A 27,099-nucleotide genomic window follows, 5' to 3' on the forward strand; every position below is an offset into this window, starting at 1 on the left:
ATATGTATATATGCATGTATAAAGATGAATATTTATTTGGTTGCCCATCCTACAAATCCACAATCATCAATTTAATCTCCCAAATTTTGGCATTCTATCTGATGGCACTTTGACTTAATATTTTAAAAGTAGTCATGATTTTATATAGTCAAACATATATAAAAATGATTTTCAAAGAAAGATTTTTTTTTTTGTTTGCCTGCTATGTAGAGTTATATAAACACAGTCATTTATTTAGAAGCACAAAATTTAGCATACTTTCTCATGATATGCTCTCTTTAACCGTATACGGTTTCAAGAAAGGCATTTGAAGGCTATTTTTTTCAATATTTACTATATAAAGATTAATGTTTGTTTGTTTTTCCGCTATAAAAATCTACAGTTACCAATTTAGAACAACAGAATATCTTTGATATACTGTCTTGTTGTAACTTTAACCACGGATAGTTTTTGTCGGGGGTCGGAGATCGGAATCGGGAACATGGCATACAAAATGTTATGGAAAAGTTACTTTTCTGTAAATTTTCATACATCGAAGAACGCCTAGCAATTTATTTGAAGAACGCCTGGCAACGATTTTTACTTATAGAATTATCTAAATTTAAAGAGAATTCGGCAAAATAAGTACTATTGTAATAATGTATGTGCTTACGCATATTTGATGCTAGGCGTCGCTCGAGACAAACGTGTATACATATATCATATCGTATAAATTCTAAAACTTGCTTTCCTTATCGAGTATCACTTTCGCGAAATATCACTCCGTCACAATTGATTCTACGCCGTGGATTTTGAAGCCTCTTTCGCGGGACATAAATCCAGGCTGCGTTTCATATTTGAAAAATTGAACGATATCGCGTCAGAGCCATCAATAACCGATGTCTCGAAAAATTGCTCTTCTCGTCGAGATTTTGATATATTGCGTAATTATTTTATATTATTTTCATTTATTTTTTTTCGGCTTCGGATAATTCCGAAAGTTATGGCACAATTTGTTACGCGCAATCGAAGTGAGACTTTATTCATTAATTTTCGTCAAAGCGATCGACTCGATTGGAAAAATAATAAAAATTAAATTCAAAAATGAAAAAAGGCGTCGTAATCTTCAATGCTCACCATTATGGTGCTGCAAATAACGATTAGTGTGAATCATTATGAAATGTCATTGTTTGCTATATATTTTGTGTTGTTGAAATACATGTGTACATACATATGTTCATATACCTTCAAAAGGCTAATCAAAGTTAGGATATCGACAGATAATATACTAAATTTGGCAGTTATAATCCGAAAATAAACTTTATATACTACATATATTATGCTATGATTGAAATATTAATCGAATCTGTGTATAAAGCTGATGATCGTTTATTAATTGTCATCGGTAATATGTAGAGCGCAATATGTATAACATTACGGTGATATCCTCATGATTTATGAATAGAGATAGGACTTGTCGATTGGCTTTCGACTGTAAATCTTGAGCGAGGTCCTTTCCCAGTACCAGATCTAAGATAAATGTATCATTCCCTGTATATACATAACTACATATATACATATGTACGTAAATGTTTGCATTTATTTTTATTCAATAGAAAAAATTGTAGGCCATTGTATGGTATTTGACTATGACTATTTGAACTAAAATAATGCAAATTGATGCTAAAATTATATACTGCTATCAGTCAGCAGTGAATAGAAGTACCAATGAGAGAAGAAAAAGCTCTCGGTAATGACATATAGTTTTTTTTTATTTTTTATGTGTAGCGTTTGAAAACTGGCTTACCTCAAAAAAATAAACGAATTTTTGTTCTAATCCACAAGAATAATCGAAATATGATTTTTCTAAGTGGAATTTTATTTAATTCTCATATAAAGACAATTCAATATATTATCCCTGTTAATTCAATTCAGATTTGTGTAAATACGAGTAAATAATAGTACTAGTTTTTAGCTCGATATTTTACCGATATTTTAAAATACAACACACTTCCAATTAACCCTTTTAAACGAAAAAAATAATAATGTGGTCAGAACACTATCCTAAATAAACATTTTCAATAGAAAATACTCAATATAAAATAGTATTAACGTGGGAAAAAATCCCAAGTGAAAATACGTACTTTTGACTTTTGATTTGAACTGGACCACTCCTTAGAGAGATTTTAAAGCTGAAAAGTACTACAAATGAAAGATAAAATACCCGACTATAGATTCCAATATTCATTTTGAACAGGAAATTAACAGATTTTGAGACATCAACCGAACGACATCAAGATATAGAAAAATCGCGCGATTTAAAAAAACATAAATGTACATATCTCCGGATCTCGAGCCAATCAACATTTTTTGTTACCAGATTCGTGTTTACTCGGAATAGATTTATAAGAAAAGTTATATCTCGTCTCTCAACCAATTTTCATGTCGAACAGTGTAATAGGAACTCGAAAAAAATCAAATTGAAAACGTATTAGCTTTAAGATATACATACATATTTAAATTTATAACAAGAGAAATTTATATATAGAATTTTGTTCGATACGTTTAGTTTGACGTTTGATAAGTGTAACTTCCGGTTTAACAAATTTGCTAAAATGTTGTTATTTAAACGATATTTATCCATATTATAATGTCATCATCATTATTATAATGTCATCATTATTCGAGCACCATAAGCATTAAAAGATACAAGAGAATGCGAACGAGAGAAAATTGTCACTTCGATTGATGGATTTCGGCTTTCGAAAATTTATAAAAAACCACAATACTTGTGAATAAAAGTTCTATAGGTTGAAAAAAAAATATATTTACTATACATATTATATGTACAAAGCCGTAGTTCAATATATTTAGTGGTCTAATCGGATAACAGTACGGTATTCATTAATACTCACTAAATGCTGAATATTTAATAAATCGAAGCTAATGCTCAGTTAACCAGTCGTATTATTTAAACTATACGTAGACACAGTAACTGTAGACATTGCGTCCCTATTTAGGCCACAAAGGTAAATAAATAATCACAAGTGACGAACTGTCATCGAAATAGGACAGGTAGGCAATGACAGGTTCTCGCTGCCTGCCATTTCGTAGTAGCTGAACAAAATAAATCTACATATCGCAATGATATTGCATTTTTTCATCAAAATATTCCGAAACAAAATTTTTGTACCATTATATTTGTTATGTTAATTTGAGCCAGCGTATAATCCTCAGTAGTATTTCTGAAGTTGAATTTCATCTTATTTATTTATTTATTTATTTAAAGTTTGGACCGTTGTAGCATTACAGGAATTCCTAATGCGCCACAATGGTCAAAAATATAACAGAAAAGACAAGAAACAAAACAGTATTAGCAAAATAGCATGAAAAATATAGCTAATTGGAAAACAATATATACAAATATGTACATAAATATGTGCATGTTAGGTTTTTCTGACATTTGATGAAGTTTAAAAAATTTTCGCTGTCCCGAATAATTCGCAATTTTGGACGTGACCTAAATGCAGCGCAGAATCTAGATTTGATTAATTAATTTTCAGTGATTTCAATTTGATTTTAATCAAATTTACGTTACAGATTTTTCTCCCAACCGAAATTCTTTGGACCGTTTTTTGGGTAATTGAATTTGGTTCAATTTTATTATCGGTGCCGATTTTCAGCAAATTAAATTTGTTTTCAACGAATTGATTACATATATCCATGAAAAGTCGATTTTTATCAATAAAATGTTGATTTATTTCAAGCCTTATGATCAGTTTAAAATCTTGCTTAATAATATGTTTGTCAATAAGCAGTAAATTCATGCCTATTAAAAATTAATATTCGGAATGACGAAAAAGTGTTCTGGAAAATAAATTATCCGAAAATGGGAAAGTACTGAGGATTATTTAAGCTTAATATATACATACATATATTGCCGCGGTCATACAAATGATGGAGATCGGTACAACATGAAAATCGTTTTGGCATTTGATGGAAAGGTTACGGACATTTCTTCGCTAGAAATAAAAGTCAAATAATGTATTTTTTTCAAATGATTCCATAAAACCTGCGCCAAAGTTTCCATGCTCCTGATATTGAAGGGCTGAGTTGGAATGGGTGGCGTCAGCGTCAGATGCGCGGGAGCACATGAGAGCGTACACACATACACACACCCACGAAGACACATACACGCACGTTAGTTGTACGCAAGTACGTAAGTTGTTGATATTATTAATTTGTTTATGGAATACGTATATATTTTATATTAATGGAAATTTATATTTTTTAGACGATAAAAGTAATTGTCAACGTCATATTATGGACTACAAAATTTACAGTAATAATATTATAGACCTTTCATTGAATTATATTATAATAATATTGTATGGTTAAAAAGAAATAATTTAAAAAAATAAAGAAATTATTTTATGTCCTTACAATGTTACAATACATTGCACGAATGCTACAGCATACTTTGTTCTCGTAAGTCTAACGCTAAATCGAACCGACTATTGAAAAATTTCTGCGGTTTTTTTAAATATTTTATGCAGTACTTAATATTAATAATTGCAAATCTTTCCCTGTTGAGGAATCGTGCCGAAATTGATATACTGACATTGACATGAGTAATGCGTACATTCGTCGATTTTTTTGATTATACCTTTTGGCAAAACTGACACGGCGAATAAATCGTCTTTTAACCCTTTGACGTCAAGTTGATCGATTGCTAGTGTAATTCGAACGTAATTATAGTCGGAAGGTTTCCTCGAAGGTTTTCACTGGTAAACTACTTACCCGACATGCAAATAATAATAAGTAACTCGTTAGTTGAGTGGTTAGCAATATTTGATTACTGAAATGTGTGGAGGAAATCGTCTAATCCTATATTGAAACTCCTGGGCGAAATTTTCCCCAAGTCCATTTTCTAAACACCACAAAACCGTTATGAACAAACACGCGTGGTGAAAATAAACCGCTCCGAATACGAAGCACTCCATAAACCGGCCAAATTGTAAGTTGAATATTGGTAAATTCAATATTTAGAATTAATATTTTATATTTGTAGAATGTATAATGTGTAATTAAATTTGGAGAATTGCTTGATTTTTAGGTACAATTGAAAGGTCAGATTCTTTCGGTTACGCTTTCGGTACGCTTATAAAAGACGTTCGTGTAATTGTAAGCGCTTCGGTCACTTGTTATAATAAATGGTCAGTAATTATAGTAAATTAGTGTTCTGCCTGTTGATATTTCAACGGGTGGTTTCGGAAAAGGAATTGATACATGAATTAAAATAAAGTTATATGTATAATAATAATGACAAACAATAACAATTATTGTCGTAATCGTAATTGAAGTCAGAACCGAAGTCAGAGCTGAAGTTTTCATCGGAATCGGAATCGATATAATTTTTTACATACGTATATACATACCACGAAGGCCTAACATTTTTGGAGCATTTTTTATATAAATCATCAAATTTATAGATGCTGAAAACTCGAAAATTGCGTGAAATGGGTAAAGGTTGCCAATTTGTTGGAACCGTTTCAATGAAAATTAGATAAATTGGCAACTCTGATAGGAAATGATCGACCTGGAGTCACAAACCAAGGTCTGGCCATCAGCAACCAGTGAAACTTGAACCCGTGACCACATTAAAATATTCATTTACTGATGAATATTTTAATTTGGTCAGTTTATTTTGAAAGAAGGACTAAAATTTTATATTTAAAGTTATATTAAGCATGTTGATATGGTATTTTGAAGCTTAAAGCTCGTGAATAATTTATCTAGTTTACAGAAGGTACATTTTAATCTCATAAATGTATTTATTGACTGAACTGATAAGTTAACTGATCAAATTTAAATACTGACAATTTAATTTCAAATTTACACTGTTATTAATATCAAACCGAATAAATATTTGGTTGGCTTCTTAAAATCCCTCATTTGAGTATATTATTTCACAGTCAAGAAGAAAATAAAAATATATTATTTCACAGTCAAGAAGAAAATAAATATATATTTTTTCATCAAGAAGAAAATAAAAATAGCTATAGTATAATATATCCATCGATAGTATGTTTTTCAGATAAATCTGTCAAACACTTTCCAACAGTTGAATAATTTGTAATTTATTAAATCAATAACTTTGAAGGGCTTTTTAAATAATTGCAATGCAAATACAAAATTGCAATTTGCAAATATTTGAACATTATAGTTTTGCTATAGGGACGTGTTATTGATGGACTCGTAATTCTTGATAAATATTTTGACGAAATTGCTTGCTGTTACAAAGAAGTCAACTTTTTAAAAATAGACTATGCAGAAAGTTGTCTTTTTTTCTTTTTTTAACAAGGTAAATTAAACCATATTAATTTTTTATTCGGTTTTTCAGTTAATACAAGTTTAGCGTGAAACTTTAATTTCTTTTGAGTTATTTTAATTTGAAGAACACACTTATACATACATACAAAAATATATACGTATGTAAAACGATTGAATTTTTTATATTATTACGTTGAAAAATCAATACCATAATATTGTAATGAAATCACGTGTACAACCAACACTTTTCGTGAATTTCCAGCAGCAAGACGTTGAACTATGGAAATTTTAATTATCCTTTGTTAGAGTTTTTACCTTTAATTTCGGTCTTATTATGGTGAAAGTTTTCTTTATTGTTCTTGAACCAGATTAGTTAGAACCCTTTAGTAAGAATCGCGCTATGCAAGGTTCGTGTACGATTTCTTTTATTATTCAAGATCTGGAACCAACTTTGATTTATACCGACCGGTTTTTATTTACGTGTTTGTTTTTAAAAAAAATCAATACTTGCATTTACGGTTAAAACAATTTGTTTTGCAAGTATTAAATATATAGAAATTAATATTTAGCTGTTAACACTCGACAAAAGCACTTTTAAGCAGCTGGAATCACACGTGCAAACATGATTACAGTCGTTAAATTAGCATACTATCGAAGTAGTAAATTAGAGTTGCAAACGTTGAATAAATATGTGTTCTGAATTTGAATATCTATTAAATTTTAGAATAAATTAGTATTAATAATATTGACCTAACACGGGGTTGTTATTGAAATAATCAACATAGTACTCAGTCCAAAACAATCACTTTATTAGAATCATTGAAATTTCTGTTTCATGTTTTTATAACTACATAATCGATAAGCTCATTTGAACGGTTGGCTTAAAATTTAGCATATGAAGCATTTTAAAGCCGAACTTATTACTGATCATTTGATTCAAAAGATACTAACCAAAAATTCGAAAACAACTGCAGTGATATAACAGGACCAGAATTAGAATCTAATTGAGGAGATAAATTCTAAACGAGTTTACTATTATGGTTCCAAGTTAATGTGTGTCGCACTCGTAAATGTCCCCGTACACGTTCACCATACTATTATTATTATTTTCAAAAATATTTCACCCACTAGGTAAAGTTTTAACTGGTATTAATGTTGGGACAAAACGTTAACTGGTAACTATATATATATATATATATATATATATATATATATATATATATATATATATATATATATATATATATATATATATATATATATATATATATATATATATATATATATATATATATATATATATATATATATATAAACTATATATCATTATATTCAAGTTCTTATACATACAATGTACATACATACAATAGGTGAATCGATCGGGAACACGTCACATTATACATATTTGCTTGAGTAAATATAGTACATTGTGGAATGAGTAAAGAGGTCAAATTTTGTATTACAACTATTTAATCATATTCTCTTTATATGTTTATACTTGATTACAACAAAATGTCAATACCCTTCAGGTATAAACACAGATTACCTAAACATAATCTGCTTTAGGTCATCGACCTTAGAGAGTGTTTAATTAATATTATGTATTAGATGTATTATGAGAATTTATAAAAATTGTAAATAGGTTTTTGAGCTCTTTTTCCTATTATGTACGCTGTAAATGTTAACATTATAATAATATAATACTATGATTTCTAACAAAATTAAATTAAAATTGTAAAATAGAAAATGATCAGTTGCTATTAAAATATATATAAGATGTATTGTGAACATAATTTAGTAATAATAAAAAGCTTTTAAAAATAAAAATCAAATCTTTATGCTGTGAGTTGTAAATGACTTGATATACTTATTGTATACGTAATTAAGGAATGTAAAAAGTTTTTAAGTTTTAAAGTTTAGTTTTTATTATATTCAATCAACAAACGTTTGTATTTTCATTTTATTTGAAGGAAACCAAATAATCACAGACATTTAAAGTTGAAATGTATTTTTTTTATTTTTATAAAAATTCTGCATATACATAATACATACGTACATCCATATAAGAAACTAATATGTACCGAATTTTTTTCGGTTAAATGAGGACAGTTCTAATGTTTATCTCATGGAAACATATAAGGTATTTTTGTTCGAGGCGTACACCTGCATACATCCCTTTAAATAACCACAGTCGTAAATCACTCTGTATAATATGATATGATCCGAACACGAAGATCGCATACTAAATCATTATAAATGGTTCCGCAGCTCCAAAAAATAAATAAAAACCGTAATATAAAGCCTTAAATTCCCTTTTGACACTCCCCCCCAACATAGAGTGTTCCGAGACGAATCAGTTTGCATATACTGCATCCAACTTGTTGAACCCGAACGTTATCATACGAAATATAATTCAATGCAAATTTCAACAGGGATGTTTGGTGGGGGGATAGGGGAGACCCGGGTGGAGGGGGGGGGATGGACCACCTGTTATGGGTATTCGGTGAAAATCTTGACGGAATTTCCCACGGTCCGTCCGATCGAACCGGCCCGCTCGGAAAAACCGGCCGCTTTTCCGGCTAAATATTAATGTCGTACCACATGCGTACGTGTGCGTACACACAATCGGTCGTGACGTCACGGATTCTAGTGAAACGAAACGACCCCGCAGCACGGAAAGTTAAATATTCATGGTGTGGGGAATGGGGATGGTTTAGGGGTTAAGTGCGGCCAATGCAGCGGCCGTTTTCGCCCCATTAGCCGGGGATAAGTCCTATTTTTTTCGTCGTTAATCAAAAGCAAAAAGCGGTTAAAATTATAATTTGCGCCCTGATTGAGGGAAGGAGGTGGTGGCAGACATTATAGGGTGTTAACGTTCAGTATGAGGCGTTTTAAATGACACTAGAATGAGATCATTTTTCATTGTTGTACTGATTATACAAGTCATTTCCCAAATGAGAATCGTTTTGTCATACGCCGATAAAATTTTAGCATAGCACAGCTTTTTTGAGAAGGTAATGACGATCGATATGCTGCAAAAAAAGCATCCGAGACAAAAATATCTTAAATTTTACTGAGAGCATCACAGACAAAACATATCAAGTTGCAATTCGAAGCATTAAACAAAATGCAAATGAATCTTAATTATTTCCAATAATAGTTGTATTATTGAAAATATAAATATAATTTGATTTATTTTGTGAAGTCAAAATATTAATGCGTTATAAATTCTTAGACAAAGAAGTATGTAAAATTGTCAGGAAATGTTAATACATGAATAATTGATACGAATTACAACTGTATACGGGTCACAATGTTACAATGTTTTTTTTAACGATTTTTATTAACGATTTTCTTAGAAAAATCGCATGATAATCTTAGAAAGCTCTTAGATTCCTCTCAGCAAATTAACTGCAGGTTTGTAAAAATGAGAAATTCATCGTCTTATTGTTTTAAAACAGTAACAAAAAGTATGCGCTTTCCTTATTGATACTATATACATATGTACAATTAAAAGAGGAAACGAATACGAGGAGAATTAAGAGAACTCTCTACATATATGTATACTCGTACTAGTTTATTATGGAATAAAAATAAATTATACTTTCATAGAAGTATTTGTAATATAATAAAATTGTATGTTATTTAATATTATATATAGTTTCGAAAGAGACATGGTATGTAACTATGTAAGGTTTGGGTGGGAGCATCGAAAACAAATCTAAGTCTCTATGACGATGATATTGTTGAATATTATTTTTTTTTATTCAAATATATTTAATAAAAAAACAAATGAATGCTTGCCATTAGATTAACCATATTTGAGCTATTTATATTACAAATATCGAGCGAAGTCGGGTAAAACTAGTATAATATAATATAATACATCAGTAGATATGTTTGTAAGTCTATGATTATATTTCGGATTATTTTCACATTTTTCCATTTTCAAAGTTAAGTACTACAGTTTATGTAAGTCTAGATATTTTTCAATTGTAAGTACCGAGTTTCTGAAATTAGTTTGAAAAATTTAAAGACGCTTTGTTTTAAAGTGGTGTTCTTGATTTTAAGTCTCTCCAAAGTTTTTCATTTGTTATAATGACTTGATTAAAATAATAAGCTATTCTTAAATATTACTTTAACGAATCGCTTAAATAAAATTTAACGTAATTCTACAAAATGGGAATATGAAGAGGAAAAACCGAGTTTTCCCCCAACTTGGCAAATTCGTGCTATGTATTACATTTTGAAACTTTTATAAATAATTTGTAATAAATTTGAAGGTGACTTAAATAAACTGAAAATAAATTATATTCGTTTGCTTTTTACCTTCCCGAGGTGAAAGAAAAGGTAAAAAAATTGTAAAATGGTAAAAGTGGATGAAAGTCTCGCCTTTGAATGCATTTTTATATAAACACTAACTGAATAAGGCATGCAATTCCCGTTCCCGTTCCCGTTGCGTTCCTGTTTCCATTCCCGTTCCCATTTCAAGTGATGGTTGGAACTCAATAACGTATCGTCAACGCCGTGTCGTCATAAACCAACTGATAACGTGGTTGCCAACGAACACATTTTCTTGACTACACAATGGCGCATCAAACTTTCACGTAGGTAAAATTTTAATTACGAATATTATTATTGAGAGGTTTTTTCCCGTTTTTTTTCACAGTAATCTTCCCGGACATGCATACAACAAATCCTGAAAGTTAAATCGTAATCGGTAGAGTGATTTAGGAGCCTATACGAGACAAACAGACAGACAGACAAACAGACATTCAATTATATATGTATATATATATATATATATATATATATATATATATATATATATATATATATATATATATATATATATATATATATATATATATATATATATATATATATATATATATATATATATATATATATATATATTATTCATTTATAGACATTCATTTATATATATTTATTATATATAAGATGTAACTGTATTTTCTTTCCTTTCCGAAGCCAGCCGTTGAAATCAACAGGCCCAACACTAGTGATTAATTATAAAAATATTTCACTCTTAAATAATTTTGTTTACCTTTTGCATCTAGAAAAGGAGTTGTAGGAGGATATCGATAAGTTTTGGACTTATACATACATATATATATGACTGAGAAATAATACAAACATTTCAATATTTTTGAATTTTTTGTGTCAAAGCCTTCACGGACTTTGCTGATGTTAATATAAATCCAACTTTTTTGTCAATAGGGGGGGTTTTAAGGTGATTCCGAAGAGAAACGAAAGGTCTCGTACAGAATTAATTAATTTCCTCAGTTACGTTTGAACATTTTTCAACAACAAAAGACAGGCGGGAGGAGGGGGGGTTTCTGGGGGGAAAGGGGGGGGGCATTTCAGCAATAGTAGGTCGAACAAAATGCAGCATTATTCGCAGAACAATACTCAAAGTTTAAAAGGAAAGAAGCTAACACCATTTTCCAAGCGGAAATTAACGGCAAAAAAGTTTTAATGTACGAGAGTCCTTCCGTCGCGCATTTTCGATAAGCAAAAAATATATGTACAAAATAGTATATAAATATCTACACATAATAGTTCAAAATTACCTCATTCATAGAAAATATCTAGTATACAAATTATTGAAAATTTTAAGCATTTTACTTGTCGTTTCAACAGTTGATTGTACTGTATAGTATTTTACTAGCAACTCTGAGTTAGGGCGAATGATTATTGAGAGTTTCTTCGGCATACATATTTTTATTAAATCTATGCTTAAATAATGTATAAATATTTTCCTGCAATTACTACGTATTACATTTTAATATTATTTGATATTATGAAAAATAAATGCTGTAGTCGAATCTAGCATGACACTTACGTAAAATGTACGTACTATTGGATTCACCCCCAAATCAACCCAAGATGGCCAATTACATTTCGTTTCATTTTCGCATTGTATTTTGGTCAAGAAATACAACATTTTTCATGCAAATAGCAGCCGGAAAAATTTTACTTTTATTTTTTGTGAGTTTTGAGTTCGTGTTTCGTATTTTGAAATGTTTATATTATTAAATTTTAATACAATAAAATACGAAAGTTGTTGATATTATTAATTTATTTATAGAATACGTATATATTTTATATTAATGGAAATTTATATTTTTAGAAGATAAAAGTAACTGTCAACGTCATGTTATGGACAGCGAAACATACAGTAATATTATTGGAAAAGTGTGTAATTGTGGTTGTTAATAATGACTCTTTTCTGTTACTTTACTTTCCTTTATTGAAGAAGAGGAGAGGGACTGCCCTCTATTTATACATTTATACTAAATATCTGGTGGGGAGCGACCATAACAATATGAAGATTGTCCAATTATTAAAGATCTTGGCATTGAATTATTACGTCTTTACAATGTTAAAGCACATTGCTTGGTTTTCGTAAGTCTCGCGGTTATCGGATAGACTATATAGAGATTACAAGCGTAAGTAGAAAATATGTATTTAAGTTTTCAATTTACTTTTTTTTAACCTAGTAAACAATGAGGCGATTAATCAAGCTTATATTAAGGCGTCTCTGGCTTAAGCTGAATCTTATCTCAAAAGTGTCTTATTTCACAAAGGCATACTCATTAAGCATTTAGAATATGAGGCCGCATACGGCCCGTCTAAGAAATGACTGTAGCCAACTTTAATTCTCGAAATATTTTATGTGATTATGTAATAAATAAGGCGAATATTTAATAAATCAAGCGAGGCGAATTGCACAGGAGCGTACACGACTTAATTAAATAAAAATATAATATTATTATGAAAGTTATATAATACGTATACCCTCGGTGTGGTATACGAATGTAAGTGAGACCGCATTTTTAGTCAAAAACACACATATGTATGTATGTATATATGTACATACGTTATGATATTAATTATATGGCTTTCAACGGTCACGCGAACTTTAGCTTAAAAAGTTGATACGTGCGACCAACTCGACCAAACAATCCAGCTCGTAATTATATCATTTCGTATCAAATTGACGATTAATATGTGTATTTAATACACTCGGGGTGTTCCAATTGATTATCGAGAACGACTACTATTGTCAATTTGTCTTACAAACTTACATTTTCGAAGCATCTCAGAAAAGAAGCAAGATGCAGAAAAACTCGAATTTTTTGAGACATTTATGGACAAATTTGCAGCATTTTTATATGAATCGGTGAAAATCGAGACGCTGAAAACTCGAAGGTGGCTTATTTATTGAAACTGTTTCAATTAAAATTAGATACATTGACAAACGATCGACCTGGAGTCACAAACCAAGGTCTGGCCAGCAGCAACCGGTGAGACTCGAACCCGTGATCTAACCACTATAGTTCATGCTATCGCATTCACCCCCCCCCCCACCCACTGGACCCGCGATGGTCAATTACATTTCGTTTCAGTTTTGCATTGCATTTTGGTCTAGAAATACAACATTTTTCGTGCGTATAATTTGATTTTTATTTTTTGTTATATTGAGTTCGTGTTTCGAGTTTTGAAATATATAAATTAATACAATATAAAATACGTTGTGATATTATCAATTTATTTATGGAATTCGTTTATCAAATATATTATATCGAAAGAGACTTTGTATGTTTGTATTTTTGGTTGGGAATATCGATAACAAGTTAAAGTTTCTATGATGACGATTCGATTGGTTGAATATTATATTTTTTCGATTAAAAATAAATTTAATAAAAAAAACAAATGAATATTTATTATTAGATTCGCCATGTTTAAGCTATATTATTTAAGATTATATTATTATATTATTTAAGACCTCGTATTAAATTATATTGTAATAATAATATTATAACAGTTCGAAGAGAAATAATTTAATAAAAATAAATAAATAATTTTATGTCCTTACAATGTTTCAACACATTGCACGAAAGTCTCGCTACATCGGATCAACTTAGTCCACGCTGTTGGTTTTGATTTTATTACTTTATTAGGGATAATTTAAAAAGTGGAGTGTATTAAAACAATTTACAAACATTTCGGTATCTGAAAGACAACATTCGATTCACCATTGATTTAAAATTATTGAAAACATTAACTTTCGAATAACTGCCTGTATATGAAACGGCCAAATTAATTTTCTACCCATCAGACATTTAGATATACATTTATTTATGTATGTACTAACCAATGCAAGTACATAAAAAAATATTTTTATTTAAGAAAACCATTGGAACACTCGTTATATATGTATGTACATAAGTAAAGAATATTTGCATTGGGGCGACTCTGGGTGAATGCAATTTAAGCCATTTTAGCGTCAATATATATGTAATTCCGAGTGTCACACGAAACTAATTGATTTTAAAACCAACGTATTCGGATGCACATGTGAATCTTTTAAAAGCTAACGAGCAAAAGCATCGGGTGCAATGTGAATAAAAAATACATAAGGGGTGTTTCCAGGCTAATGTTCACAGTGTGCATAGTAAATGGTCGTATAAATTAAAAGTGTGTATTTTTAAATTCATAAGATTTTTCAGTGCAGAATTCCAGAGATAAAATATTCCAAAGCGAAAATACAAAGTTGCACGCTATCAAGAAGGAATTTCTTTAAGGTAAAAAAAAATGTATAAATACCTACATATGTACGTACATATATATGGAGAAGGCTATCGATCAACGAATCTGGGTTCAAATATCAATGTAAATCGGAATTTTTATCCGATTACCATAATACGAAGGCGAAATTGGACACATTTTATCAAAGTGGAATCTCCCCACTACCCTTCTCTTTATGCTGTCATATTTATGAGTGGAGATGACCGTTTTATTACATTAAATTTAGTTTTAGAAAGCTCCACCGGGACGCGGGTGGCAACCCTCCTTTTTACTTTGAATAATAAAAAAATAGCCTTTTTTCGCGCTTAGCCTCATTTGATAACGTGACAGCGAGAGTGGCGTATGATTATAAGCTCGATATATTTAAACATAAATTTGCAAATACAATGAATTTTTATGCAAATAGAAAGCAAGCATTGTTAAGAGCTTTCTTTCAATAAAAATAAGCAATAAATAAAAATATTTATATTTATAAAATATTTCTGTAGAACCTTTTTTACAAAGTATTTACAATAATGGAACAACGGACGGCGCGCTTCCGGTCCTACCTCTACTTATAATTTTGCACGTTGTAAATATACAGGTATGATTGAAGTCTGTAGTTTTTTTTTAAATGGAAAATACAAGGCATGTCGTAAATTTATTTTATTTATTTCTTATATTATATTTTTTAACGTTAAGACAGTATAAATAATATAACCAAAAATAGGTTATATATTGATCGTTTAAATAAAAAGCGACTTTTATGATGCTAATAGTAAACAATGGAATACAACATTGTTCGTGTGTATAGCGGTCGGTAGAATTTGACATTTATTTTTTGTTAGTTTTGACTTCGTGTTTCGTATTTTGAAATTTTTTCATTGATAAAATTTGAATATAAAATATGTAAGTTGTTGATATTGTAACGTGAGAACACGAGAGAGAGTATCCACTGTCTAAGAGCGTTCGTGGGTGAAGGATATACACCCCGGATTAAGCTAACGGTGCCCGAACAAAGAGAGCGCTGGAGTTCTCAGACCCGGACGACCTGCACATGCCTAGACAATAGATTCATAAATGGATCGGGGAAGCTATGGTGTGCAACTTGCCTTTTATAAGGACGTACACCAGGTAGATCAGATTATTTTGGAGTGAACGGTGGTTTCGCGTGGACCTTGGGAATTTGGCCTATCATTTAGATCCTGAACCCACCCCTACGCAACAATTAATACTATTTTATATTAATGGAAACTTATATTTTTTATTCTTATTTTACACTTCCAATTAACCATTCGTTTAAAATGGTTAATTGGAAGTGTGCTAAATTTTAAATCGGTAAAATTTCGAGCTAAAATTTCGTACTATTATTTACGTGAATCTGAATTTAATTAATAGGGATTATATGTGAATTAAATAAAATTCCACGTAGAAAAATCATATTTAGACTATTCTTGTGGATTCTAACAAAAATTCATTTATTTTAAGCCAGTTATCAATAGAATTTCAATAGAGACATTCTTATATATTAGCATTAGCTCTTATTTATCAAAAGTTGACTAGGAAAAAGACGACTTTTCAAAATAGAAATTTGACACGATCTCAAAAGGTTCACCAATGACGAGATTTAATTAAAAAAATGCCTTTCTACGATTTCCAAATTGTAATTTGATACGGAGCATATGCACGTACAAGTGCCACATATGTACGTATGTACATTCATATGTACATATGACAGAAAGTCAATTTATGCGATTTAATTAAAACGGCCGTAATTTGATAACCTCGTCGTGCGAAACTCTCGACAAACTTCAAACGGTAGCTTTGCAAGTGAAAGTAGAATAATTTTCAAGTGCAATCGTAACTTCCGGTTCCGGAATGCTCGAACGCTCGAAGAAACCCCGTAAATCGGCCTAGTTTCGAGCGCGCAATATAAATTCTAAGCGGCTTATGTGTACGGCTCTTTCGCGTTTCAGATGTTTATTTCGACACGTGTGTCACACCACTCACGATCTTAATTATTGGTGCTAGAGATCTGTTTATAAATCGAACGGGGCATACAGCGTTCGCATACACGTATGCAAGAAATTGTTGTCAACTTTAAAATATCTATATAACCCTCAACTGTGGGATGACTAAAACGATGTGGGATGAAAATCTATATACCTATATATATAAGATTGAATTTGTGTTTGTTTGTCTGCCTGTCTCATATTTATTTTATTTTTTAGATACATACATATATAGCCAGCAGTTTGGCTTAGTGGTAGCGTATATATTTAGCACCACTAGGGTCAAAGGTTCGAGTCCTCGCCACTGCTGGTTAGATTTGGGGGTTTTGTGACTCCAAATCGATCGTTTCTCTATCAGAGTTTGCCAATTTTATCTGATCATTGCTGAAACGGTTCCTGAAAATTGGTATTAGATCTAATCCTGTTGTCACAAAATCTGCCTGTTGATAATTTTTAATAATTATACACAGTAATCTGAAATCTATAGATATCTCTATAATTTCGTATTTATTATATGTATAAAAATTGTATACAAAAAAAATCTAAAAATAATCCATAGATGTCTCTATGATTATTATTTCTGATTAATTGTTATATGCTATATAGTCTGATTGTATACGTATTTATTACTGTATTTCTGATTTCTGATTGTTTATGTATTCTGTATTTCGTTAACATACACCCGTCGCATTGGAGCAAATCTATAATGGCGAGTGTATATTGATTTGTTACAATAAAATAATAAAAAAATAAATAAAAAATATACCAGGAAGGCCTTACAGGTAACCCCAATGCGCCTTCCTGGCCGATTACAAACATTGCAGCATTTTTTATTATTATACAAGTCGTTAAATTACGAGACACTGAAAAACTCGCAAATTAACGAGACTTCTATGAATTGTACATCAATTTTACTGTACATTAATCAATCTCAAATAGTGGTGACACAGTAGGTAGGAAGAATATTTAGCCAATTTTACCGGGAACCATTTTAACAATGAAATCAAAGAAAATTGGCAAACTCTGATAGGAAACGATCGACCTGGAGTCACAAATGTGACCAGCATCATTACATATATACTCAGAAAAATTCTTTTCAATCGAGGTCAGTTCATGGGATTGAACCCGGCGCCTCTCGACTCTAAGCAGAAGCTTAACGACTGAACTATGCTGCTGGCTAAGCCACTCAACCGATTACAATGGAACTTTCAAGATTTGTTTTATGCATGTCCGGGAAGATTACTGTGAAAAAAAAAATGGAAAAAAACCTCTAAATAATAATATTCATAATTACGATTTAGTCTACGTGAAAGTTTGAAGGGCGATTGTGTTGTCAATGAAATTTTTTCGTTAATAACCACGTTACCAGTTGATTTATGACTAGACTACACGGCTTTGAAGAGACGGTAGTTGAGCTCCAACCATCACTTGAAATGGGAACTGAAACTGGAATATTTCAAAATACGAAACACGAACTCAAAACTAAAAGTCAAATTATACACACGAACAATGTTGTATTTCTTGACTGAAATGCAATGTGAAACTGAAACGAAATGTGATTGGCCATCACGGTTCGTGTGTGGGGTGAATGCCATAGCATATATGTACATTTTACGAAGTCTCATAGACTAGATGAATTCAAATTGCTAAAGGCATTTTAGATTTTGATTTATATATGTAGTACATATTTAGTATGTGTATGTATGTATGTATGTATAGTTGAGAGCTTCAACAAGAAGTGCCTCATGTTAGAACGATGTAATGCATGGCAAATATGGAATTTGGGTAGCCTCAGGAGGCGATGCTTTAGAGAAATTCCGCAAAAGCGTTGTCGTGCAAAACCCACTGTATCTGCAAAACAATTACATTAGGAGTCGACGACACGCGCCTGCAACATGACCCACTTACAAAATGGTCACTCACGCAAATGTTAGACGTCACCTCGGTCCAAAAATTATTAAAACTTACTAAGATTGAATAGAAAACATAATTGAAAAAGAGCCAGTGTCATATTAGATAGGCCCTGAATTCAAATCCTGTTTAACGAAGGGCCTTTATGTATTCGAATGTACATATGTATAATACATTGAGCTTATTACTCAGTTGAATACTTGAGTGATTTCGTTCACGAGCAAACACGATTTTCTTCTCACAATATTTTCACATTAATAAAGCTACATTAAATTCAACATTCGCTATAGCTGGAATATTCCATTTTTCACTAAGCTCTTGGGTTTTTTATTTAATAAATTCAACTGAAATATATGAATGTACTTATGCATACATTTAAAAATCTATTTGGCAACTTTTCAACGGGCGATGTACATATGTATGTATATTCAAGAACATTTTTGGGAATGAAAAGTTATTTTGTCATAAATAAAAATTCGAGACAAGAAGGTATTAACCAAATAATCGTTTTCGATCTATCATGATAAAGTTCATAAAATCGGTTTATTATTTAAAGTATCTATTTGAATTTTTTATGCCAATTGTCCACATAGAGGGTTCAATAAATTGTTATCGTTTTAATATAAAGATTTAAGACACCAGTTGATAGACAGGTTGATATATTTAATTGTAATATTTAGCATAAGAAACCGTATATATGTAGAGGGTGATGTTATCTTTTGGGTAAATAATTTGTTGTAAAAATAAAGATTAATATAACTAGAATGGCCTTTTTCCGAAAATTATGTACGGACCATGTGTTATTGGAATACATTATAACGGAAGAGACAAAAAGCGAAAGTTCAACGAGTTAGAAAATTGTGGAAAATGTGGCTAGGAAATTGGATGAAAAATGAACGCGGGAGATATTCAAATTATATCTAATGGAATGTGGAAAGAAACAAGAAGTGCGTTGAGCTGACGAAATAAGACAAATGTGTCAAGTTGGATGGATGAATGAAATCTAAGTAAAGAAAAGAGTATGAATATATGTATGTACATACACATACATATATACAATTATGTAAATTTATAAATCAATAAACGACTGCTGAAATTTTCGCCAGTTAGTATTTCCTAATACATGTACATATATACTCGTAGTGTATAAACTATAAACATATGTACTCGTATGTACATATGTTTTGGATTATTTTCCCGGTATTGTTTTTCATCTGCGGCTTACTAATTACTTATTATATGGCTTTTAAATCTCTACAGTATCGAAAAAAACCAGTGTAAATTTTTTTTAATGTACTAAATGTGAGAACGCAATTCGATGTATTTCAATTGTATTTAGAATCCATGAAACTAAACAATGTTAAATTCGTTTTTTGTTTATATGGGTATTTTTTAATAAAATTTGTTTGCGGTATAATATAGGTATACATACAAGTAATTCAATTGAATATTCACATTTTAATAAATAAAATACCCAGATACAATATTGATTGTTAGTTAATATGTACGTATATTTAAGACCATTATCGACGCATGTTTGCTAGATATACTTTTATTCTATAAAATGTTTTAATTAAAGTCACAGTAAATTGTTGATACATTCTTTCTTTTACATGTTTTAATTAATAACATCGTTTGCTTTGAAAGACAATAAATGAGCCGCTATATTTGAAGGTAGCGGAAGTCGAATTTTCTGTTCATTCACAAATTGTTATCACCACTCTTAATTCGATATGTCCAGAATCTCGGAAAAGAATAATAAAGTTATAGTATTTTTAAATATTATAAAACGCAAAATATTATATTTAATGTTTTAATGTCTTGCGAGATATTCTTGAAAATAATAAAAAAGGATTTACGCCACTTAGTGGTTTCAAATTAATCTTTTAGTTGAACGCAATCCAATTGAATGAAAATAATCTATGGGTCGTGAAGCAATTAGTTCATGAATGCATTTATTTGAAAATTAGACTTAATAGCCTCGATAGGAAAATTGATTTTGGCACAAATATCCCTAACGAAATTTTGCATTAGCATAATCTTTAATAGAGTCGTTGGAATATAGCGCACAGTTAAAATAAGCATAATATTTAATCGAATTAGAAAGCTCACTTCCAAATATAGACCATCGTGTGGACAAAAGAAATGAGGGAAAATGCTATTTTCAACGGACTGAATCCATCCGAACATGTTTCCAACGCGATTGTCATTTTCAAATTGAAAAATATAATTAAACCAGACAATACATCAATTTCGCTCGACGATATCTTTGAATACAATTTTATACTCCACTCGGTCACATTTATGACAATTTCAAGATGTTTTCCGCGATGAAATATCTGAATGAATACAACCGAAATGAATTCAGCAAGATTAACTCATTATTGGAAAGCGTGTCCATATATGTACATACATTCTTGAATATATGCGTTTATGTCTCCTAGTCTCGATGATTTAATCACGGAATCAATCATGTGAATAATAAAATTTAAATGAGCTATAAAATTGGAGAAGATTTTCATACACACATGTCAATAAAGACATGTTTGATCATTTTATCAATAAAAGTTTTATTCGATACTAGTGTTGTTCCCATTGATTTCACCGGGTGGTTTTGGAAAGGAATTTATACACGAATTAAAATAAAGTTTAAATAAAAAACACTCACCACTAAACCAGCAACATAGTCTAGTGATGAGTGTTGTATTCTTTCGTGCAATGTGTCACGGGTTCAATTCTCACTAGAGTGTCGTTGTTCGCCAGACCTCGGTTTGTCAAGGTCGATCATTTCTTATCAGAATTTGCCGATTTTTCTGATTTTCATTGAAACGGCTCCTGTAAAGTTGGCTTTCCCTCTCCAATTTTCTATCGCAAACCTCGAGTTATTGTTATATAAATCATATCGATAAGATAATGCAAATATAATATAAAGTGATATCAAAGTAAGTTGAGCATAATTCTAAATCGTATTTCTTATACATTGTACATATATTGAGATCATCCGCTTCGTGATTTTTAAAAGTGCGTTACGAAAAATACGTATGTTTGTTTCTTATACATTTGTTGTCTCGTGTTGTCTCGTTTGCAAGCATTGATTGAAAGTGGACTGTGAAAAAACGTAAAGGAGGTAAGTAAAAAATTGATCTATATATGGAAATGATAATCGCATTTTTTGGAATATCCATTACGTAATATTAAATAGATTTGATTTAACATTTTTGTTTTGTCGAAAAAGCCTTTTTGCATTTCGGAAATAGAATTATTTTCTAACGTCAAAATTGGGGTACCGTTTATTTTTGTGTGCGTATGTATTGATTTCGATCGTATGCTTAGCGTGATTGTTTTCCATTCCTTGACGCGATAAATTTTCCGAAACGTATATATTATTATATACGGGAGTATATAACGTATATATTGATGGGAAAATTCGTACTAACGAGCGTTTTAATATCGAACGTCAAGGAAAAATGTGGAAATTTACCGATGATTTTCACGCGAATGCAAAAAAAAGCTGTATTCATACATATATACATATGTATGTACATAGGTTTATGTACGTACATATATGTATGTACGCGTGTGTATATATTAAAATTTACGCGGAACCATAAATCCATGGGATGCTCTAACTTTTCATCAAGTGCACGAATACGTGCAATTGGCTACTTGTATTCGATAAATGTATATGAATTTTTTTTTTTTGAATGAACCGTTAAAGTTGAAAGTGGTATAAGTCTACTTTTCTTCATTTCGAGAAATATCTCGCGAAACATTAAATATAAGGTTTTGTGCTTAACAATATTTAAAAAAGATAAAGTAAAAATACTGGTGGCCTGTAGAAGGTTTATTCTGATTTTCCGAGATTCTGGACATATCGAATTAAAATATGAGATAATAATCTGTGAATTAAGTCTAACATTTATATGTATGTATGTTTGTTTTGATCGTAAAATACGTGACGGTCAATTTAATAAAAATACAAATGAATATTCAAATAAATTTAAATAAAATAAAACCAAATAAATTTAATTTAAAATCAAATAAATTTAATAAAATGTTTACTAGGGCCATGTTTAAGCGGTTTTTTTTACAAATACTGAACAAAGCTGGGTTGAAAAAATAGTTAATTATAATGGGAAAAAATATATATTATACACATATTTCAATTTTATTGATTCATTAATCTTACATATAATTTTGAAAGAAACTTTGTATATACATATCAAGTCAATTTAATAAAAAAAAAACAAATGAGTATTCAAATAAATTTGAATAAAATAAAACTAATCAAATAAATTTAATAAAATGTTTACTATTAGATTGGCCATGTTTTAGCGGTTTATATTAGAAATACAGTTAGTATATTATATACATATGTCAAAAAAATATATTACATATTTTAATATTTATATAATATATTTAAAAAAACTGATTCTTTAATGTTACATATGTATATTCGAATTTTCATCTTTGAATTATACAAATCACATTTTTTACTGACTTGATCGAAGTTTAATCAATCGTTACTAAATTTGACCCACTTAATTCGAATTTGACATTAATTTTTGTTGGATTAAAAAAATGCGTAATTTTTACAGATTTTGGGCTTAAAACTGGGCCAAACGTACATATGTAAGTATTGGAATCAATAGGCAGATGTCATTTCTATTGATTTTTATATACATGTATAGTTAATTATCGGGCGAATTTTAAAATTCATATTTTTTAAATAATTTAATTTTTATCTACAATATAGTTTGGTCTTTTGACGTCATAAACGCGCTCTTGGCAGAATTGAGATGTCAAAAGAAGTTTCATTTAAAATAAATCATTTTTTTAAATGAAACTTATTAGGCATATTAGGGCTCAAGATAATATTTATTTTAATTTTATAGGCATTATTTTATTTTAATATAGGCATGTGTGTGACATTTAATTAGTAGTGAGGGTTTTTTTATCGAAGCTTTGAATTTTATCTACATTTTATATAAAATATATAAATTTTGTAAACGACAGCGTTCTGAAAAGAAACTTTTTTGAAATTATATTAATATTTAATAATTGTGAAGTCACCTGCAGCGCAGTCTTGTGTTTCATAAAAGAAAATATGAGTGGGTTATTAAAAAAAGAAAATCATAATGAATCCACCATTATTGTAAATTCAAAATCATTTATGTAGGGAAAATTGGGGGCGTCATACTCAAAGACCACCCCGGGGGGCAAAAATCTTAGCTATGCCACTGATCCGGTCCCTTTGAGAATTAAGCTATGAGGAATTATCCTTTTGTGCTTTGAGAACGCTATAACGCTTCAAGGTCTATTCATACTATCCAGGAGCTGTAAGACAAGAGCGTAAGACAAATTTCATGTACATATATTACAAAACGCGACGACACGGTGCAATATTGCTTGCGTCGTATCGTCAACAATGTCACAATATAACGTTTCCGAAAAAAAAATATTCATTTGCGCATGCGCTCTTTAGTTAGTAACTTAACTTAATACTAAAACTAATTTCTGGGTCCGAGCAGTATGTAAATATGCTGGAGAAAATTTAAACTGATCAAAGCAATCAGAAACTGTAGAAATAGATCGATTTACAAATTTGAGGCTATGTACATATATGTACATAGTGTCAAACAAAATCGATGACACAATACTAAAAATAATATTTTTTTGTACACTATTTCAAGAATGAAGTTTTGACAGCTTAGACTGTGGGATGAAAAAAAAGATGTGGGATGATAATGGCTTATAAAATCTAGTATCATAAAGGTTCGTAAAATATCGCAGTTCGGAATAGACGCTCCCAGTCTAAAATCAATCCAAAAAGTCAAAATCGGAGAGTTAAAAACAAATATATGTACATAAATCAGATCGAAATGAGGGACGTCAAACAAGCGGTGAGAACGCCTTGGTCAAAGAACGAACACCGCATCAGCCATTTCAATTACAAAAAACCCATATTTTTATCATTCATTATACAACCTATAAGTGTAGTAAAAATATATTAGAGATAGTGAGAGCCTATAATGCAAATTTTATAAGATATAGTGTGAAAACGATAAAGTTATAGGCGTTTAATCAATTAAAATATGACAAAACGAGTGGGGGGCGGAAAGTCAAACAAACAAGGCTACTTGCTATTGGTAATGATTGGCTGTCACCGTTATTTAGTATACATGTATACTTAGTGGACTCAATCGAAATCTCTACCGACGGCCAAACCTTGCAAAATGGCAAAGTTTCAAAACGATTAGAAGAGTGTAGGAAGTTTGTCCATATTAACAATCGTGAAGCTAATATAAACCTTGAAATTAATAATAATAAAAAAAAACATAATTTTTTTAATAAGTAGATCAATAGCTATTAAAATATATATAAGATGTATTGTGAATATAATTACGATTTCGGTATTTGACGTCTCGACGAAATTTGCGACCGTTTGAATTTAAGCATGTGTGAAAAACGAGATATTCATTGGGTCGCGCAGATGACATTTCGATGTGCATTGATGATTGGCAATTATTAAAATTGAGTTGGATCTTTCTGGCAAGTTTAAAAAGGCAATAATCGAGACAAAAGTATCGGGATCAAAAGACGAGTGGAAAGGTACATATATATATTGGGAATCTGACATAAGTGCGAGCGGTACTCGCGCCAAAATATATGCGTGTGGAATAGACATCCATATGTTCAACAATTGATACAAGTTCGAATAAACATGCGGTCAAACAGCACGAATAATATTAAATACCTGGAAATGGCTTACAAACAATAGTATGTATAATATAATAATAAAAGACCGTAAATATCGCAAGGCGGTTTAAAAGTAGTTTGAAATCCTTGCGGAACGGTCAGTTTTAGATTTAAAGGCGAAAATCACAAACACAACACACCGCATGGAACTGTCAAACTATTTTGAAAATACCGTTAGCAGCGTAGGTAGTCATAATAACTTAATTATTATTTATAATTATTTGCATTGTTGAGTAATATCGCATTTAAATGACTTTAAAGGCACTTTAAAATCTCAATATGTAGTATTTCTATAAATTATAGTCATCAAATCCAGTTGCAAAGATGTTTGAATCTTAAAATTGTATATATGCATCTACGAACGAGAGTTATGTATACGTATTATTTATACTCATTTATGCCGGGTGGAATTATGTATATGGAATTATGTATACTCATTTATGCCGGGAATTTATGGAATTATGTATACTCCTTTATGCCGGGAATCTTACGGTTTAGAATAGCTGCTTAATACTAAGATTGCTTTAATGATAAAATTGAAGTTGTAATCATATTAACAATGAAATTGTAATGTAATCCATACAGTTAAGAATAGTTTATCAATGTATGATTGTTCATAAATGAGTTTATGTATTTACAGAAATAAACTTTTCAATCATCAGATAAATTAAATCAGCTGATAACTAAAAATAAAACTATCACTGTTTGATCTGTGTACATATGTAGCTTGTATTGGTTAGAAAGTTTTTTTTGGAGAAATAAACAATGCAATTTGAGGTTATGGGTAGCTGTTGAACTAATTGTATGTATGTAAGTTTATTGTAAAAAACTAAATGAATGTAAGCTTATTGTAAATCATATTAACAATTAGATACAACATAAGTTCTTATTGAATACTTATCTCGCAGATAAAACTCCGTGAAGAGATATACTTTTAGCCGTGAAATGTCAGATTTGACATCTTTGGCCATAAATCAATATATATCGTGTATTACATTACATGAAGATAGACGCCAAATTTGAAATTTATATATATGTACATATGAGAGTTAAAACTTTAAATATTTATATATTATAGATAAGGAGAACCAATAGAGCAAATTTCATAAAATATAGAGTGAATTATAGGCGTTTAAACAATTAAAATCTTATATTGCCATATCAAGGCGAACAGGTTGGAAGATACGGGACGAACGCTTATTAAACGTCAAGAAGATTTACTTTCCGCGTGTTTAAAACGCGTTGTATACGATATTTTATCTCCAACGTAATGGCAGACGATACATTAACGTGTATTGATGACCAAAATGAGCAATATGGCAAAGTATGAAAACGATCGGATAAGAGATAAAAATGACCACTGACACGAAAGCCATGTGAAACGTAAAGGAGGTATGTAATAATAAAAATACCGAAATCGAAATGAGCATGCAGCCGCGTGTTTTACAGCGATTTGTAACGGAGCGCGCAATAGGCCTTAACCATCGCCGAACAGGGTTGCGCTGCAAAC

The 27,099-nt window shown here is 30.4% G+C and overlaps 1 protein-coding gene across 1 annotated transcript in view; it reads right to left on the reverse strand.

Annotated features, from left to right (window-relative positions):
• Sh (Potassium voltage-gated channel protein Shaker) overlaps nucleotides 1–27,099 on the reverse strand; it is a 196,135-nt gene that overhangs the window by 168,592 nt on the left and 444 nt on the right. The gene's annotated exons all lie outside the window — the stretch shown is intronic.

This window comes from Arctopsyche grandis, chromosome 2, assembly GCF_051622035.1.
Source record: "Arctopsyche grandis isolate Sample6627 chromosome 2, ASM5162203v2, whole genome shotgun sequence".
Taxonomy (NCBI): domain Eukaryota; kingdom Metazoa; phylum Arthropoda; class Insecta; order Trichoptera; family Hydropsychidae; genus Arctopsyche; species Arctopsyche grandis.